The 19,910-nt window shown below is 43.3% G+C and overlaps 1 protein-coding gene across 2 annotated transcripts in view; it reads right to left on the bottom strand.

Annotated features, from left to right (window-relative positions):
* The window catches only part of JPH2 (junctophilin 2), a 62,475-nt gene that overhangs the window by 17,676 nt on the left and 24,889 nt on the right, over nt 1-19,910 (bottom strand). The gene's annotated exons all lie outside the window — the stretch shown is intronic.

Below are 19,910 nucleotides of genomic sequence, written 5' to 3'. Positions count from 1 at the left end.
GCTTCCTGCTGTGGAGGCAAAACATAGCCATCATGCCTAATAGTCACTGATAGTCTTACCAGTATCCTTCATGAATTTGCCTAATCCTCTTTTAAATCAAAACTCTTTTTATTATGAAGATTACAGACTTATTCTGTTTACATTAAGCAATCATCATTGAGAAAACCAGTTTTACCAGGACCAAGAAAACTGTTGTCACTGACAAATTTCAATTCAGTCCTGCCTCTGCCCTGTTACTTTGGATATGTATGTTATCTGCTACTGCTACTGTGGATAAAGTGTGATGTTTGTGCAACAATCATGGGCATCTACTGAATACAGTGGTGCCTCGCTAGACGAAATTAATTCGTTCCACGGGTCTTTTCTTATAGCGAAAAATTCGTCTAGCGAATCCCATAGGAATGCATTGAATTTTTTTATTTTATTTTTTTGCCCATAGGAACGCATTAATTGAATTTCAATGCATTCCTATGGGAAACCGCGATTCGCTAGACAAATTTTTCGTAAAACGCATGGGTCTAGCGAGGCAAGCTCCGCTCGAAAAATCCTTTCGTTAAGCGGAAATTTCGTTAAGCAGGGCATTCGTTAAGCGAGGCACCACTGTATACCCTTTCTGCACAACCAGATGTTTTGCTCAATAAATTGCAGTGTTGCAGCTTTGCAGATCTAGCACATTTCCATTGCTGTCAAAATACACCAACTGGTGGAAGAAGCACATATGATAACATATGGCAGTCAGAGTTGTGAGAAAACACGGTAGCTACACAACAAAAGCGCTACCTTGAAAGGAGGCATTTGGGTGCAGCATATGAGTAACAACTGTGTGACTGTTGTGCTGCAAAGTGATAGTCTGAGAAGGCTTTTTTAACAGAGAAGCAGAGATGATCTTGCACAGTTCTTCTCCATAAAATAAAAAAATTCATTCCAGTAGCACCTTAGAGACCAACTAAGTTTGTTACCGTGTTTCTCGTGTTTCTCATATTATAAGACACGTCTTATATTTATTTTTTCCTCAAAAAAACACACTATGGCTTATTTTCAAGGGATGTCTTATTTTTTTCCTCCTCCTCCTGCCGCGGCTGGCATTGCTGCTGCGCCTATCACTATGTCTTATTTTCAGGGTATGGCTTATATTCCTTGAATGCTTAAAAATCCTGCTATGGCTTATTTTATGGGTATGTCTTAAAATATGAGAAACAGGGTATTGGTATGAGCTTTCGTGTGCAAGGAATTTTTTTTATTTTGTTTCGACTACAGCAGACCAACACGGCTACCTACCTATATCTAGTTCTTCTCCATGCAAGGTATGCCAAGGAAAACTAATAAAACATATTTCTTAATTTTCTTTTTGATACTTTTTATTTTAGTTTTCACAACATAAACAATAACAAAGATGCAGCAAGAAACAAAGCACCAAGTCAAGAAATGCAGCAAAGAGCATAAAGACTGTTTCAATCTGCAGAATGAAGAGTGTCCAGCAGTTGGACCAGCCAGAAGATCCTATATGCTTGTAGGAAGGCTCTTGTTGTCCATCTTAGCTGTGCAAGCAATAAAACAATACCATTCTGCTGTAAATGTGTCCATGTTCTTTTTCCCCACTTGCCATGCTCAGTTGATAGGTAAGTTTCTCATTCGAGGCAATCTGCCGTATCCATTGATACGAAGTTCTGGGAGAAGCCCCCTCTATGTCCTTCCAATAACAGTATCCAACATCAAGTCCCACAGTGGCCAAGCAAATAAACCTGGGAAATTGAGAAGCAGGGCATGACCCTTCTCTCTGCTGCTGCTCAGCATCTGGTACTTAGAGGCATACTGCCCCTGAACCTTGAAAGAGCATACATATATATATACCGTGGCTATTAGCAATTGATAACCTTCTCCATGAATTTGTCTAATCCCCTTCTAAAGCCATCTAACCAAGTGCCCTTCACAATATCTTGTGGCAGCAAATAATCCTTAAGTCAGGGGTGGCCAACAAGTTGCCCACCAGATGTTGTTGCCACTCCCATCATCCCTGACCACTAGCTTTGCTGGCCAGGGCTGACAGAACTGGAGCCCAACAGTATCTGAAGGGCTACCTCTGCCATTGGCTACCTCTGCCATAGGTTAACTATGTGCTGTGTGAAGAAGTGAATCTTTCAAAGGCACTTAAGTACCTACAACCCAATGAAACATTTCAAGAATCTCACATGAGTCACTTGGTGTGTACATAGCACTCTCTGTCCTTCCTCCAGCAATGCTATTTAGATAACCCACAGGACATTCTGTTTCTTGATGCACAAATCCCACCACACTTCAACCTCCTTTTTATTGAGAGCACGATTCTTCCTATTAACTCATTCAGAGAGAGAGATCCCTATCCTTTGAGGGCAGTTCTGTGGGGGAATGTTTTCGGCACCCTGTGCATCCCGTTAAGCAGCTCTCTGGCTCCACAATCATTTGGAGACATTTGGCCGAGGAGGTAGGAATCTGCAGTTTTAAGCCCTGACAGCTCACAGAAGGCCCCCAAGAAGCTGTAAACAGGCACAGCATCTCCTTTTTTGGTAGCATATAATCAGTGTGATTAATTCCACTCTAATCTGTGGGAGGCCCAATGGCATATTTATGTCTTATTGTGCCTGAAGAACTGATGTTGGAAGCAAAGTGTCCAGAATATACAGCACAAGGTAAAATCAATCTTTAACCAAATCTTTAACCACAAAAGCTTTCACTCTCCAGAAGAACTCACTGAGAAGAGGCACAGAGTGAAAAACCCAATCAAAGCAGCTAATAGGCAAGGAGTGACTGGGAAGAGATTTAGGATTAATGTTCCTCCATTAACACACTTGATGTGTGCCTGTTTATGGAGAATTAGGAACACAAGGAAGTCACCTCATATCAAGTCCAAATATTGGTATTTCTAATTCAGTATTAGAATTAGGTACAGTATTATAATCCGTATTAGTATTAGAATCAGTATTAGTACTAGAATTAAGGGAACCAGGTGGCGCTGTGGGTTAAACCACAGAGTCTAGGGCTTGCTGATCAGAAGGTCGGCAGTTCAAATCCCTGCAACGGGGTGAGCTCCCGTTGCTCGGTCCCAGCTCCTGCCCACCTAGCAGTTCGAAAGCACATCAAGGTGCAAGTAGATAAATAGAGAGCACTCTGGCGGGAAGGTAAACGGCGTTTCCGTGCGCTGCTCTGGTTTGCCAGAAACAGCTTTGTCATGCTGGCCACATGACCCAGAAGCTGTCTGCGGACAAACGCCGGCTCCCTCGGCCTATAGAGTGAGATAAGTGCCACAACCCCAGAGTCAGACACGACTGGACCTGATGGTCAGGGGCCCCTTTACCTTTACCTAATTCAGTATTATCTAGTCCAACTGGCAGAGGCTCTCTGGCATTTCATGTTGAGGTTTGAACCTAGGACCTTTCGTACACAAGCGTGTGCTCTACCACTGAGCTATGACCTTTCCCTCATTTCAAAGAAACGGTGCTGAAATCTGTATCCTTCAACAGGAAAATATGAGCACAGAAAATTGTGGAAGTTGCCAATATATAAGTTGCTGGCTCACCCATTAACTTGTGTCTGTATATAGCCCTGGGAACGATTATTTATGTTTGCAATACAAGACACTATCCTCAGTGTAATGTAGAAAATGACTTATAGTGATTAATGGTAGCAATATAGCAAACAATTCAATATTCTTTCTCCAGTAGTCTTCACAAGCAGCAACATTCCAATAGCACCTACTATCATCGACTCTTTAACAAAAGATCAGGCTGTGCTATGGTGGAAGAACTTATTTTCCTTTTATTGGAAACCTCTCCTGTCACAGCTCTGCAACATGGCTACCTCAATGGAAGTTCAAATAGCAGCTAACATCTTTCTCCACTGACAGCTATAAGCTCAGCCCTCCTCAGTCATTCGTGACTCCAGAAAAATGAGATCAAAGGAACAACTTGGCAATAACATCAGACAACCCTACATCATGCTAATTTTCAGGCGTCTCCATGCACAAGGGTCTTCCCACAAAGGCTGCCGTCTAGAACTTTAGCACGATTGCATCAGCCCATCTTAAGCAGTACCTTCCTTTTAAGCACAAAAACCACCAACAAAGCTAGGGATGGATGAAGAAGTCAACCAGAGTTGGTCCTCCTAATATAAACACGCCTGAAATACTTGTTTGTGTTCATAAAAGGAATGAGTAGTGATGGGAGCAAACAGCTTTGTAATAAATTGGGTGGAGTCAATTGAAACTTGAATTGATATGAGATCAAAATGCTGCTTATCTCTTCTTATGTGATGGAGCCACTTATATGATGGACCCAAACTTTGCACTTGTCCTGTGCTTTTGAAGGCAAGGGTCTGAGCAGTTTTCTGTTTGCCCCACTGCTTTCCTTGGGGGACCAGCTTTATCGCTGAATCAGAACAAACGTCAATCCACAGAAAACCTGACTGATGTTTGCTCCAATTCAGCTGTAAAGAGTGGGTTTTCCCAGGTGAAAACAGTGGGACAAGAGAAGTGAAAATGAGACCTCTATGAGTTGTTTGGGGGCAGCTGGTAGGATGGCCATATAGGCAAAATTTAGGAATAATCACTATACATTCAACAGAAATATATTACATTTCACCATAGTGGGGAGAGTGTGACTAGGGGCACCTCCAAACTGTCACTATTTTGCAGGAGCATGGCAAACATTTAGGTTTGCACAGTTAAAAGTGGATTAAAATGCTCTGCTGCCCCAGCACAACAAGTTGACATAAGAAACAACAACAGACTTCTGTGGTTAGGAAAGTGACAGGGAAATCCACTGAAAAGTCTGGGATTAACAAGTGATATCAATGGGAAGATATATAGACACCTTGTAAGCAAGTCATGATAAACACAAGATGAACAGTCATTGGTTTTTAAAAAAATTAAATAATCTTTATTGAATTTCAAAAGCATTTTACAAAGATAAAATCAAAAAAAGTTTAACAAAAAGTTAACAAAAATTTTTCATACATGTTTTATTTTAACTCATAATCCTTGCTCAGTTTTCCCCCTACCCCCTCCATTTCCCTCACCTACTTCTCAGCCTATTACTCTGTAGCTTCTTTATTTAACCGCATACTGTAATTTTTATAATTATTAATTATCTCTTTTGTGTTTCTTCTTCTGTACAGTATTTCCTTTTTTCTATATCTAATTCTTTAGAACCTTTAAAGTTCTGGCAGAAGATGAACAGTCCTTGTATAACTTCCCTGTAAACTAAATCATAACGAAAGCTCAACAAAAGCAGCACAATAGTCTAACCACTATGGAAGCTTTCTGCAAGCAAATCAGGATAATGACCGTTCCCCATATAAAAGGGGTGCGCATTTTGCGCGGTTGCGCGCAGCCCCCTGGGATCCCCAGGACAGCACTCAGCAGTTCGGAGGCTGGCACCACCTTCCTGGGCTGGATACCTGTGGTCTCCGCCCACACAGCCAGCCGTCCAATCCAGCTGGGGGAGGTGTTGCCGGGGGGATTGGCCATGTAGGAGGAGGTAACCATACAGTGCACACAGCAGAAGGAGAGACATACCTGGGAAGCAGCCGACGGCTCCAGAGCTTTCCCACCCCCCACTCCCAAAATTAATGCTTACATTACAGGTTAACCTTTTACTTCCGCAGGCGAACACGCACGTAGGCACTGCTACGACAAGGCCGCTGTTGAAGGGCCAGAAAGGAATTTCCCTACATTGGCAGGTTTCAGCTTTCCCGTAGCAATTCATCACAACTTTGGTGGTTACAGGCCTTGGGTGGAATCCTTTAGTCATTTACCAAAATTGGGGGGGGGAGTGGGGGAGGTGACCCCCCCCCACCCCCATTGCAGCGGCAATACCAGGGTTCCCATAAAGGGGTCTAGGGGGGAGGCATTGACCATACGCCCAGAGGTCGTCATTGCCCTCCCCCTCCAGCAGCAGCGAAAAAGGGGCGGGCTGGCTATCTGCTTGAACATATGTTCTCCAGAGCTAGCCCACCCCCCCCCATATGCTGGATAACCCTGAAATTACCCAGATCCCCGGCTGGGGACTGGGAAGGATAAACGCCCAATGCCTGAACCAAGGTCTCCCTACATCTGAATCTTAATAAAGTTGTGGCTAATTTTAATCCCATAGAACGTTGTCTGGTGTTGTTATTCTGCTCGGGGGCTGCCTGGGGTATTGGGGGACTCCGCCTGACCGCGCAAATGCTGAATAACCATGTCACCTGGAGAAACCCTAGGCAGACTAGCGTGCTTGCTCAGTCTCCAGTCCCGATGCCAACTGTTGATGGGCAAACTTCAAAGCACCAGATCTCTATTCTTAAGGCTCTTAAAAGAACTTGCTTGGCCTTGAACTGGACATCCTTTCAAATGTAGGACTGTCTTCTGTAAAATAAGACGCATGGCCACCCTTGCAGGAAGTGAAGGACACTACATTCAGTATGACTGCAATGGGAATTCAAGCCAACAAGGCATTGGCATCTTGCAGGAATGTGAGTCGTGCATTTCAATCTCCATTGCTGGTGACCCCTTACACATTGCCAAAAAAGAAAAAGAAAATGCATCACCAAGGGAGAGACAAATGAGGATGGGCAACGTCAAGGCCCCCTCCTGCTCTCCCTTCTTAGGGATATTTATTTTTAAACCAGACTTGGATTGGACAGCCTTACAGTGTCATGCCATGGAATTTACAACAGTAGGTACCATCACAGATCAAACCAGTAACAGAAAAAGGGGCAGGCAGCCTAGGAGGCAGGGGTGAGATGCAGGGGTCAGGGTCGCAACCATGTGCCAGATGCACTGAGAGGAGGGAGGTGTGGGGAAAGGCATGAGGCTATGATGAGTCTCTAGATATAGGAATGGCAGCTTTCACATCCCCCCCCCCAGTCCTGCCTATTCCAGATAACTGGGTCAGACTTCACAAGCAGTGCTCACCTTTCCCTGAATGAAAATGGAGGGCCACACTTCACAGTAAGCCAGGGGATGAACTGCATTTCTATTAAGAGAGACCTGGACAAATGGGCCCCTGGCCAATACTGAGAAAAAGTAACACTCCGTGTTCTGAGATCTGATACCCAGACACATAGTTAACAAGGACATCTATTTACCTGTTGAGTGATTCTGTCTATCCTTCCTTCATGGACCCTGGCAGTCTTTCATAGGTCACACAGGTAATTTTGAATTCCCCCACAATTAGAAACCTATGGTCGCTATTTTCTTATCATTTAATAAAGAGGCAGGTTCTGAACAGTGGATCTGTTCAAAGAACGACCGCCCAAGGATCAACACCTAGGATCGCTCAGATAATTAACACATGATCAAATGCTCCAGTTTAGCTGAGGCACTGCTCTTTTAACATAATTAAACTAAACATAAATCAAGCCCTACAATGACATCAATATCTTCTTGGCATGAAACGCCACAGCTACTTAGATCATTAATTGTGGAAGAGATTGAATGATTGATGTCCCTTTGGAGCGTCCTGATCTGAGATGCAGTAGGCAACATACTCCTGCAGGCGGTTGAGTTGGCAAGGAAGATTACAACCTTAATCAGGTTTTCTAAGAGGCATTTGAACTCTAACCAGATGCTTAAAACAATAGTGAATTATCAAAAAGAAGACAAATGAGAATGGGGAACGGTTGAATGATGGCTTTCTATGTGCATAGAAAGAACAAAAAGAAACTCATAGACTACACATATACCTAATGAAAAAAAAGGAGAAGGTTATATCCACAGTGCAGCAAGACCCAAGTTGTAGGCTGCATTGGGAAAACGTTGCAGGATGAGGGGGCGGGGAGTGAAGGAGGAAGAGGTGGTGGGGACAATGAAGATAACCTTTTCCCCAAGCCACTAATTTTGCCTTTGGTTCTGCCCTCAAGCCACTCTTTTTACCTGGCTTCAGTTGGTGGGCCTTGGTTGTCTTGTTAAAAGCAAAGAAGATCTCATACATCTCAATTCTGCCCACTGCTAGCTAGGGATGGGCAAATCTATCAATTTTGTTTTCTCTCTTTTCCCCACTGTTAAATTAAATTCTCTACATTTCCATATCACTTTGCTTAAAAAAAATGTCTTCATGAAAATTCAGCAGCATTTTAGTACAAATTTCTCCTAATCTCTGTATGCAACTTTGTCTGATATACAAAGCGATTTCCCCTTATATAATGGATTTCTGTATGCTATTTTTACTAATGGTAAGGCCAGATTCAACTAACAAGTCCTGCTAATAGAAGTACCACACAATGGGGCTTTCCCCTCCTCCCCACTTTCAAATTGGCTTGAGGTTGCAGGGAGAACATACAGAACAATGTTTGGGGCCAGTTGAGGGAGATTCTTCCATCTGGCAAGCTGAAATGCTTGTTCTGATAGAATGATTGCCATACCACTACACTGAATTCCTCCCCACCCCATCCATTTCGTGCATGCTTTCCACATTACTTTTCAGGAAAACTGCAATGCAGAAAGCGTGAATTTCCAAGGATGGGTGTGTTTTGGTTTGCCCCAGCTTCTGATCCCAATCCGGGATACCCCGGTTTTCCAGATGCAGCAAGCATGGAGAGGGGCGACCTTTCCAGAGGCCGCTCAAGGCCGTGCTGCATCTTGTGAGGCTGCAAAGCAGGAGGCAGAAGACAGCAAAGATAAGAGAGGGGGAAGGAGGGGACGAGCGAGCGGGTTGTGGGCAGTGGGCAGGCGGGCGAGGGAGGCGTCAGCGACGGGTGTGGGGTGTGGGGATGCCCTGAATTTTTGTCACAAAATGTTGGAGGGTATGCAGAAGAACCTTAGTAATACGCATGTAGGCTTGTCAAGGGGCTAAGTTCTATCATTTGTGGCTTGAATTCAGATAATGGGTCACAATATATTTTAATTAGCTGACCAATGCCAGGATGTTTCTCTCATCACCTACTTATCCTTTGTGAATAAAGGTAAAGGTAAAGGGACCCCTGACCGTTAGGTCCAGTCGCGGACGACTTGGGGGTTGTGGCACTCATCTTGCTTTACTGGCCAAGGGAGCCGGCGTACAGCTTCCGGGTCATGTGGCCAGCATGACTAATCCACTTCCAGCGAACCAGCGCAGCGCACGGAAACACCGTTTACCTTCCTGCCGGAGCAGTGCCTATTTATCTACTGTACTTGCACTTTGACGTGCTTTCGAGCTGCTAGGTGGGCAGGAGCAGGGACCGAGCAACGGGAGCTCACCCCGTCGCGGGGATTCAAACCACCGACCTTCTGATTGGCAAACCCTAGGCTCTGTGGTTTAGACCACAGCGCCACCCGCGTCCCTTTGTGAATAGATGCTGTTAAAAGTAATTGTCACTGTCTGTACTGTCTGCATTTCATTGCCCTCTGACCTTCCTATTTGCAAATTCTCTCCACAACACCACCAACTCAAGGAAACACATCTGATAAATCTTATACCATACTGTATTTGTTAGAATTTAAGGTAGCACAAGCATCATTATAGGTTTTGCTACAATAGATGAACAGGGCTCCCCTTCTGGGAAAGTCGTGGATGTGGGCTCCCTATCCTCAATGGGTACTGAGACAGGCTCTGTCTTCTCTTCCTCCCTTGACTAGAGTGGAAGCCAGTGTAGCTGTGACAACCGGCCAACAATGTGTCCCCCTTGGATTGTTTATGGGATTTTCTGCATCCAGGTTTCATTAGACTGTAAATGAGATTCGGATCAGCAGAGTCCTGCAAATGTTACTTGGAAAAAATTCTAAGAGCTCTGCACAGTGAACAGATGCCAGGCTGAATCTGCAGTCCAGCCCAGCAGAATACTGAAACTCTTATCAATGTAAGATTAAAAGCTGGAATCCACAAATGTTGGTCCTGTACAATGTTCAATGTTCCTGTGCTTTCTGTATGGCAGAAGGGCAATGACTCAGCCCTGAGATAATGTTTGCCATCAGAGGCACTTGGAAGCAGTAGGACTACTTACGGCTAAAAGGTGCCTCCAAAATCCAGTGCAAGGTGAGCCCCTACCTAGCTGTCTCTCACTTTGTGTGTGTTTGTGTGCATGTCACAAATGCAGTTTAAGATTGCCACTGGTAGTAGGCTGGTGAACACATTTGCAGACCCTTGATTAAAAGATCATGAATGACCCTTGAAAATTTGCATTCTGGGATCCCACACCTACCAGACCCACCTGTTATCTACCTTCCTTTGCTTAAAATCAGAAACACAAGTTTGGTTTAGGAGTTTGCCTGAACACACAAAGAGTGAAACAGGTGAAAGGGCATACATGCAATCTCTGGCCCCAATGCTCGTGGGCATGACAGTCGCTCTCTAAACCTCTGCATGATTAGCACAAAGGTCTGAAGAAGTTTCTCAAAAGCGTCTGGCTGGCCAATGCGAGAAACAGAATCCTGGAGGTGATGTGAAAAACTTCTGCCTGAGACCCCCTCAAGAGTCAATCTTTTTGGACCCAAGGGCACGTGTGCAAACCAGAGAAATGTCCATGGGGAAGACAAACACTCTGCAACCAAGCACATACCACAATGTTCTCTCTTTTGGCTACAACAGAATGCCTCTTTCAAGCCGAATTTCAGCAGGGGACAAACAGGCATCTTTGCAGCCACCTGACAAGGCATGGTAAAAATTCAGCGAGCTGGACAAATAATCTGACCTGATGTTACATTTGTTCATAGTATCATGAGCATGCATGTATGTGGCTGGCATGCAGCAGATTAGGTTTGTTTTCTTGCAAGTGTGTAGTTTTAGGCAAAACAACCCTAACAGGTTTAAGATTGACAATTAAAAGTACTTTTATCAAAACTAAAATGCTGACTTTGCTAACTGCTAATCCATCACCACATTTTGCATTAACAGTTTAGCATATGTAGATTTTATTAAGTCAATATTAGTTTCTGCTTCACTGCCTGCCAGGGAAGGTTTCGAGCATTAATTTCCAGAATGCTGGAAGCGCATCAGCTGAGACATCATTTTTAATTCATACTAGCTAACACAATATAAACCATTCAACAATGACCATGCATGACTCTGTTTTGTCAGCATAGTTTGGGCTTCATCCAATTTAGACTGTAAATTCCTCACACCAGGGTCATTGTTTATTATGCCCTGGACCAGACACACCTAACCAAGGATGCTATGACTGGCGGCACTTTCAGACCTCACTTTTACCCCAGTGATATGGCACAGGAAAAGAGCCCATCGTGTTCCTATGGTGTCATCTGTTTATTCCTGCCACTTGTTTGGGCATTCTTTTGATCTGGTGCTAACATGGTCACAGCTTTAGTCCAAGGATATTTCTACACAGACTTAAATTCCTGAATGCTATCCCAGAACGCACCCAGGACAGCCACAATTTATGCATTTTCTCTTTGGGGCCATTTCATGTCATACTTGGGAGGGTATGGAAAGGAGAATTTGGGACAGTCAAAAGTGTCCTATATACATCATCTTGTCTAAAAAACAGGGATCTGCAAAGTACGTTCCTGGGAATCCAGGAATTCCTAGGAAGCTTAACGGAGGGTCCTCAATGAGGAGATTAGCAATGGCAGACAAGCTTTTGTGACAGGCAGCTTATCGCCTTTATTTATCTTCTGCTGCAACTCCATGAGGGAACATTAGGCACATTCTAGGGCAAGCTCTAGGCTTGAGTGGGCCAGTCAGCAGCAAGGCCCAACTGACCTGGCTGGCACCCAACATGACCTGAGAGCATATCCTAGCACGGTCAGCAACATGCAGGAGCTCAATGGCAGGTCCAGAGGGGTTCCTCTGTGTATAGCGACTGATATGGAAATATTCCTTGGAGGGGAGGAAGTTTGAAATCCACAGAGCTGGGAGAAACTGTCTCCCACCCTGCTGTCTCTTCCTGGCCAACCGTTTTCCTCTCAGTTAGGAATGGTCGTCAGGGTTCACTGAGCTCCAACGAGGTCAGCACTGCCTTAGCCTTCATGATTACTTGGTGAATTTTTTAAATGCTGAAAGATTATCCTCAGCCCTAAATAGCCCAAGGCCATTTGCATCCTTCCTTGAAGGATATCGCCCCATGGAACAATCATAGGACTGACACAGTCTGCCACCGTCTCCATGATAACGTATCTCTACTTAAGGGTCCCACTCTAGCACACACGCAAAAACTATAATCAAAAGCACTTTAAGGCTGCAATCTTAAACATGCATACTACGGAATGAGCCCCATTGCACATCATGAAACTTACGTGACCACATTAGAACCCTTCTCATTCCAATGACAGATTTTCATGGGTGGTGCGTTTTTGAGATGGCAAAATACCGGTACCGGTATTCAACTTCACGGTCCTCTACCTGTATTCTGAGGCTGTACATTTTCAAGAGGACCATACCCCATGCTTCTCCCAATCACAAATAGCTGTTCTTAGACTTGCAAACTGCATTTATAGTTCTGCAGTCTCCAAAGGTCATGCACAACAAAGATACAAGCAGGCTGCTACATACAACCTCTTGAGATATAAAGATGTGTGAATTATTAAACATCAGTAATTTAAGGAATTTGGCTGACTCAGTTCCAAAGGCAGATCTGAACCTGATTGCAGTAGATCTAGATCAGGGGTGGCCAACTTCCAAGTGACTGTGATCTACTCACAGAGTTAAAAAACTGGCAGTGATCTACCCCCTTTTTGTGGGTTCAGGTCAAAGTTGTTGAGTTTTTTTAGGAAGGAACCCTGTTTTGGGGGGTTCACGTAAAAGTTGTTGAACTTCTTTGGGGAAGAGAAAAGCGACATTTAGCTTTTTTTAGGATGGAAAGCTTTGTTTTGGGTGGTTCAGGTCATTTTAGGGGTGCAGGGCAAAGATGTTGAGCTTTTTTTAGGGAAGCCAAAGTTTTTTAGCTTCTTTGGGGGGGGAGCCACTGATCTACCGGTGATCTACCACAGACGTCCAGTGATCTACCGGTAGATCACAATCTACCTGTTGGACATGCCTGATCTAGATAATCAGCCTCATCCAGGAACAGCTGTAGTTGCTCCACTGTTGCTGTTCTTTTCTTGTTTAAGAGAGACAATAAAGGTTTATTGTCTAGCTTTTAAGCCTCCAATGACAGTTACAGCACTAGATCACCAGAGTGCACAGATACCAGTGACTAAGATATTTTAAAAGCTCAAAAATTGACACTCTACATAATTTGACACTCTACATAATTACACGTGCATACTCAGAAGTATGCTCCGTTGAGTTCAATGGAATTTATGGAATCACAGAATTGTAGAGCGGGAAGGGACCTAGATGGTTATCAAGTCCAACCCCCTGCAATGCTGGAATCTCAGCTAAAGCATCCATGACAGATGGCCACCCAACCTCTGCTTATGCCCAGGTAAATTCCACAGGTTTACAGCAGGTAGAGGTGTTTCAGCCCAGTATAATGTCATACTCATTCTACCTCACCTTTCAATCCGAAAATATTCCCAATGCAGTTATGAAATAATGAAGTGGTATTCAAATCATTCACTTAAAACACGCAATAAAAATGACCCAACTTATGCAATTTAAAGCATAAATGAAGCACAAAACCTTTGTCAGGGAGTTCCACTGAGAAGGTGCAACTACTGAAAAGGTCTTCCTGACTTTCAAAAATCTTCTGAGTGTCATGGCACTTAAAAGGTCCCATCTAGGTATTTACAAACATAGGGAGCTTCATATAAGTGTTGCTCCGTTCCTAGACAGTAGATTCTTCCTATCTATTTCTTCCAATTATAAAGGAAAAGTCCTCCTGTTAGTAAGAAAATGCAAGCATTAGTAGGCAAGATTAATTCACAAAGCCAATGTAATTCTATTGAAGCTATCCTGTTTTTGTTTCAACATTGTCCCATTTCTTAGCCTTTAAAAAGTCACACCTTTAAAAGTCTATTTTCTTCTTCTTTATTTTGTCCTTTTAAAAAAAGTGCCCCTTCTTTCTTTGAGTTTCTATTTACTTCTACTAAAATAAGCTGTTGTTTAACTTCCAGGAAGACACAACTTTTCAGTGGTTCAGCCAGTACATTTCTCAGCCTCAGGAGATTCTCTTTTAGCTGTCTTGCAGCTGTGAGCTTCTAAAGTATCCCTACCATAAATAACCAGGTAATGTATGTATGTATGTATGTATGTATGTATGTATGTATGTATGTATGTATGTATGTATCTGACAGGTGCTGAGGTTTGTAGAGCAAAAGAACTCACCGGCAGTGAACACACACCATACACATAAAGGTAGATAGGAAGCTGGAGAGATTTCCTCTTTTAATGACATAGAATAAAAAGGCCCTGCTGAGTACAAGCAGAAGCATCACAAGATGCAAACCTTGCTATATCTTCTGTGCAAAGCAAAAGATTTCGACATCCTCCTGCACCAGCATAATTTTCAACCAAGCCAGCCTGGTCAAGAACCATGTCAACATCTTTCCTTTAGCAAGATTTGTCTTTTTAGATGATGACAGGTCTTGTTTATTTGACATGGGATTTTGAGGCAGGCAAATTGTTGTACCCTGCCATGGGACCTGCTGGTGAAGGGCAATCAATAAATTTAAGGATAACAATAAGAATGAGCCTTCCCCCAGCAGAGTGGCTGGGGGAACCCGGCCAGATGGGCGGGGTATAAATAATAAACTATTATTATTATTTTGCCTTTTAATGCTTTCAATCCAAAGGCATTAGTGAATAAAGCCTGGAGGAAAAAGTGGCAAGCCCTGCTGTTACCACTTGCTAGATAATATATTTTCAAATAAGTGGATGCTCCTGTTACGTACAATGCACACTTAATGACTTTCTGTTTGCAGTGTCATCAGCACAAACCACTCCTTCCAGTTTTCATAGTGTCTGGGGAAGCACCTGGCAAAATAAAATAATTCTACCACAGGATGCATCCTTTTATAGATACATATTGGATAATGCCTGTGACATCACTGATTAGCTACTGATATAAGCAGTAAAATGCTTAATTAAAAACTGAAGTGGAGCATCCTGTAAATGAACTGCAAATATGGGAAGAGGAGAGGAGGAGGAAAACAGCTGGTTTTTCCTTATGTGGGCTGCACCACCTATACTCATTTGCAATTCCCCACCCCATCCCTTCTTTTACGGAAATAAAATGCACAGGTTAGCATTACACATGCCTTGAATTAGCAAACATTTATCCCTTTGTAGGTGGGCCTACTATCTCATATCAGATTGGTGAATTTTTCTTAAGGAAAGAAAATGATCCCTTGACTTTTTCTCTTGCATACTCTGGACCAGGCAGGATCTCATACCATATAGTAGAAACAATAAAGGGCTATGTTACACTATACTGTAAAAACAAACAGGCTTATTGTGCCATAAACTATTGTAGGCTACAACCTGAAGCGGCCTGGAAATCTGGTGGGTGGTATGGTGAGTTTACTATCTAATTGCTGTGAATGAGTCTGCAGTTTGGACAAAGGAGTGTTAACAGTCAAACAATGGATTTAAAAAAGGTAAAGGGACCCCTGACCGTTAGGTCCAGTCGTGGACGACTCTGGGGTTGTGGCGGTCATCTTGCTTTACTGGCCGAGGGAGCCGGCATACAGTTTCCGGGTAATGTGGCCAGCAGGACTAAGCCACAGAAACGCCATTTACCTTCCCGTCGGAGCAGTACCTATTTATCTACTTTTACTTTGACGTGCTTTTGAACTGCTAGGTGGGCAGGAGCAGGGACCGAGCAACGGGAGCTCACCCCGTCGCAGGGATTTGAAACGCTGACCTTCTGATCGGCAAGCCCTAGGCTCTGTGGTTTAGACCACAGCACCACCCGCGTCCCATCAAACAATGGATTACTGTTCCTTAATTATTATTGGATGTCATTCTATAAGAGCTAATGGGTAGAGTGCGCATGTATTCTACTAGCAGAGGGCAGTCCTCAATTTGAAGGTGGGCTATCCAGTTCGGTTTAAAATTAAGAACTACTGTATCAGAAGGGATAACTTTGAGGGAGGTGTAGCTGCTGGAATCCCCTTTTCTACCCAACTATTAAAGAAAGAGGTCCTTGTCCTCTTTTTCAGCTGATCACCTACAGAGAGTGTTCCCAACTCACAGCAAGAAGTGAAAATCTTATGTAGCTGCAGACAGTATTATTCCTGGTTGCATGGGCCAACAATTACACTATTTGTAATCCCCTCTTCAGCTCAAGGGAAACATTATCAGATTTGCTAATGAATTCTAATTCAGCCTGTTCACGTTCTAACCTTACTCTATGAACTCTTTTTGTTTAAGTTCAGTGACTCTAAGGTCAGCTGTAGAATCCATAATAAAATAAGTTATTTATTCCCTTCCACTTTCTTCCCTACTGCTGCCTTCATAGAAGCAGTTGGCTGCCAACCTGTGGCTCTCAGCAACACACAAACAAGCCACTATTCCCTGTCCTCAGACAACCACACCCACCGCTAGATGGGAAAAGGAAAGGGCTTGAATGATTTGGCAAACCATGGTGTTGTTGGCGCAAGCCATCATAAGCGAGTTGCTGCTGCTTAACAGGTTGCCATAGCAAAGGAATAGACACAGTGGTTAAAGCTGAGATTCTGGCTGGGAGCCACCAATTAGTAGACTGTAAGGTTCATGCTATGGGAAGTGAGAAAATGTCATGAATCCAAGAAGCACAACTCTCCAGACTCCCTAGCAGCACCATTCCAATCACACTTTAAGAACTGGGTAGGATAGCCATCTGTCCTTTACTTGAAGAAAGGCTCTTTTTGAAAGGCTATCCTACCCAAATCCAGATAAAGGACCCCAAGAAAGGTGAGCAGGTGCTTTGAAGTTGCCTATCAGCAGTTAGCACCTGAATAGCAGACTGAGCAGGTGCAAAGGTCACCTGATCACAGGCTTCTCCACTCTGGTGGGATGTACTGTGGCTGCGCACAGACAATTTATTCTCGAATCAATGGAGACTGAGTATCTGGGTTTTTTTTCTACATAGTCCACACAAAATCTAGATTTTTATTTTTATTTGCCCCTGAAAAGCACCTTCTTGAGAAACTGGCTTCATTCTAAATGTAAGAGCTTCTTAAAGATTTATTCTGCTTTACCGCTCAGTGTGTCCCTTTCAAAACAGATGAAATATATGTATGCAGTTGCAGCAAAGGGAGGGGGCATGTAGTCACACCTACTCAATGAGGTTGTGGGTGGGCATATAACAAGACTGCATTCACCACTTCCTTCTTCATTCACCTGGGGCATGTGCAGGGAGGAGAAGGCATGGGTAATCAGTTTTCGAAACTCCTGTTGTTCTAGGCACATTTTGCAACAGGGAATTTCATTAGCGCAAACAGTTCCTGAGCTCTGGGCACAGTACTGCGCCTAGGATTTCGTATTAAAACTGCAGTGGAAGGGGCATATTTTTCTGCCTCCCCACTTCCTGCTACTCTCTGAAGACTGGAAAAGAGACCCTCTTAATAATAATTACGGGGGGTGGGCAGGGGAAGACTTGTATTCTTGTTTTTAAAAAAGTGTGCCTAGACATTCCGTTGTTGCACCAATAAACCTAGATTTAAGGTGTCATTTAGCTCCTAGCTTTCATATCTCAGTTCCTAACACTAGGTAACCTAATCAAGGGGAGGGTTTTCAAATAACCACACCCATCCTTGTGAACACCAGGATCAAGAGTCAATCTAGACTGAAAGCAGCATGTTGACTATGCGCAGGATTAATTAGAGACTGAGAAACACGACCTTTTTGGCTACAAATAGGTTGGTGTATATGCAGCCTGTATTTTTGTTTGAATTACTGTTTATTTGTTTTTTTTCCAAATCACAACCCAAGATGGAAATATAATGAACCAAACTTAAGGACTGAATGAGAAACTGAAGGAAACCGAAATTGATAGGTCTGCCCACCCCTGATTTCCATATATGACTTACCCCTCTCATATAAAATGAGAGATTGACATACTAGGTTCTGCAGACCTCTATTTAGGGATACACAACATGGACCATTTGTAATGCTTGCCTCAAACACTGCAAACATTATGTCTTCAGTGTCGTAATGCTTTTCTGGTAGTTTCATGCATATTAAGGTCTGTAGTAGCAATTGTGAGCATTAGCACAACAAACTCCATGCACTCTTGCAATGGTATAACTCTGCTGCATTTAAAAACCAGTTTCAAGCTCATTTAACTGCCATAAGTTCAAACTAAAAAACACTGGCACCCTCCCCAAAGCATATTTCCCATGAACCTTCGGGGAGGAAGTCAACTGTTGTCAAGCCAGTTTGAAACAGGTTTACATTCGTATTGAGGATGCACCCATACAGTTGCCTAAAGCTGCAGGAGTCCGGAAGGAGCCAAGGGGAAAAGTGGCTCAGAGACAGAGTTTTAGTTGCACAGATGGTGAAACATCATCTAGCAGGCAGCTGGAAGGAAACAAAATCCGCTCCATCTAAATCCCTGCATATGATGTTCACCCACCATGGCCAAAAGGCAACTTCTCATCTTAACCCTCTGGTATAACAAGCTACAGAAAGATCCCTGTAACACGTACACATCTAACTCAAAGAATACTAGTTCAGGATTATTGCTGCTTTACCAGATGGGGTAACTTTATGAAATAACAAAGGAGCTTCCAAGGAGCTCAAAGCAGCATACTTTATTCTTCCTGCACTCCATTTATCCTCATGACAACACTGTGAAGTACAGTCTGTTGCATATAGTGAACATCTTAAGTGTGTATAGTATACTCACTTACCAAAGAGTAAGTCCAGTGCTTTTTCTCTGGGGGTATGCAGGGGTACGCATACCCCTAAACATTTTGTGGATCTTTGTACTTTTGTCCATTTACTGTATTTATTTTCCCTGATTTGAGCTATAAAATGGTGATTTTCTTGAGTCAAAATGTGAGTACCCCTAAATTTATTTATTTATTAAGGGGGGAAAGCACGTAGAAAGTCCCATTGAACTTGCTTCTGATTGGACATAGGACTGCATCCTTACAGCACATTCGATGCCCCATGAATCACCATGTTCCAGGCAAGTTAACATGACCAAACAGGACCAATAAGCACACCTCAGATGTTATGCTGTTTAAATGAAATATGCAAATACAGCTTGATTTCTAGCAATGTGGCTTTGGAATTTCGCAATATCTAATGTCGCATCTAGTCTGCCCTTAACTTCTCCTGAAACATGAGCATTGATCCCAAAGTGCAATGTAAGAACTATTTCCAGTTTTAATGATTATTTTTTACTGTACATGCTCGTTTTCTTTTTCCCTCTTTAAAGTGACAAGAGCAAAGGAGGGCAGGATAACTTGTACTTTTAAACAGTTGTATAGAAAAAGGCTCTTGTTACTGAGAAAGGGGGCAAAAACCCACACCAAAAAAATAGCTGTACAAAGAGTTCCGGGTGTACTAAAACCATGGAGAAATGGTTGTAAACTCCTTTGTAAAAATTGCTTGGAAAAACTTTCATTCTGCAGCTCATCAAAGCTGAGTGAAATGTAGTTAGCCCAACAGAATATGTATTTCATTGTTTTAAGATTTCTTGGGTGTTTGGGGAAAAGAGGAATATCTGCCATAATATCTTCTCCTGATCAATAATTAAAGATAAAAAGAACTCTCTTCCTGTATGTATGTGTGTCTCTCCTTCCCACCCTCTCTGTTTAAAATGAACTCCAAAAAGGAGACATTTGTGCGAGCCACCTTAGATCAGGGTATGGCCATATTCGATGGGTCCTAGGGCTCACCAAATTAAGAACAATCGCTTACAGCACACACACACACACACTCATGCACGCACACGCACGCACACACACACCCTTATTGATGGTCACAGTCCCTCAGAGGTAAACATGCCAGCAGTGGATTGGGTCAGAGTCAATAGGGGACAGAGTTTTCTGCTTGGCCACCCTTTCTCTGTGCCACCCCATCTCCCTCCCTGTCTCTCTTACACACACACACACACACGAGACACACGAGACACAAAAGAGGAAGCCATTCCTAAGG

This window comes from Zootoca vivipara, chromosome 7 (genome assembly GCF_963506605.1).
Source record: "Zootoca vivipara chromosome 7, rZooViv1.1, whole genome shotgun sequence".
NCBI classification, from domain to species: Eukaryota; Metazoa; Chordata; class Lepidosauria; order Squamata; family Lacertidae; genus Zootoca; species Zootoca vivipara.
Note: the sequence above shows the minus strand (reverse complement) of the source record. Positions and strands in the feature narration are given on the sequence as shown.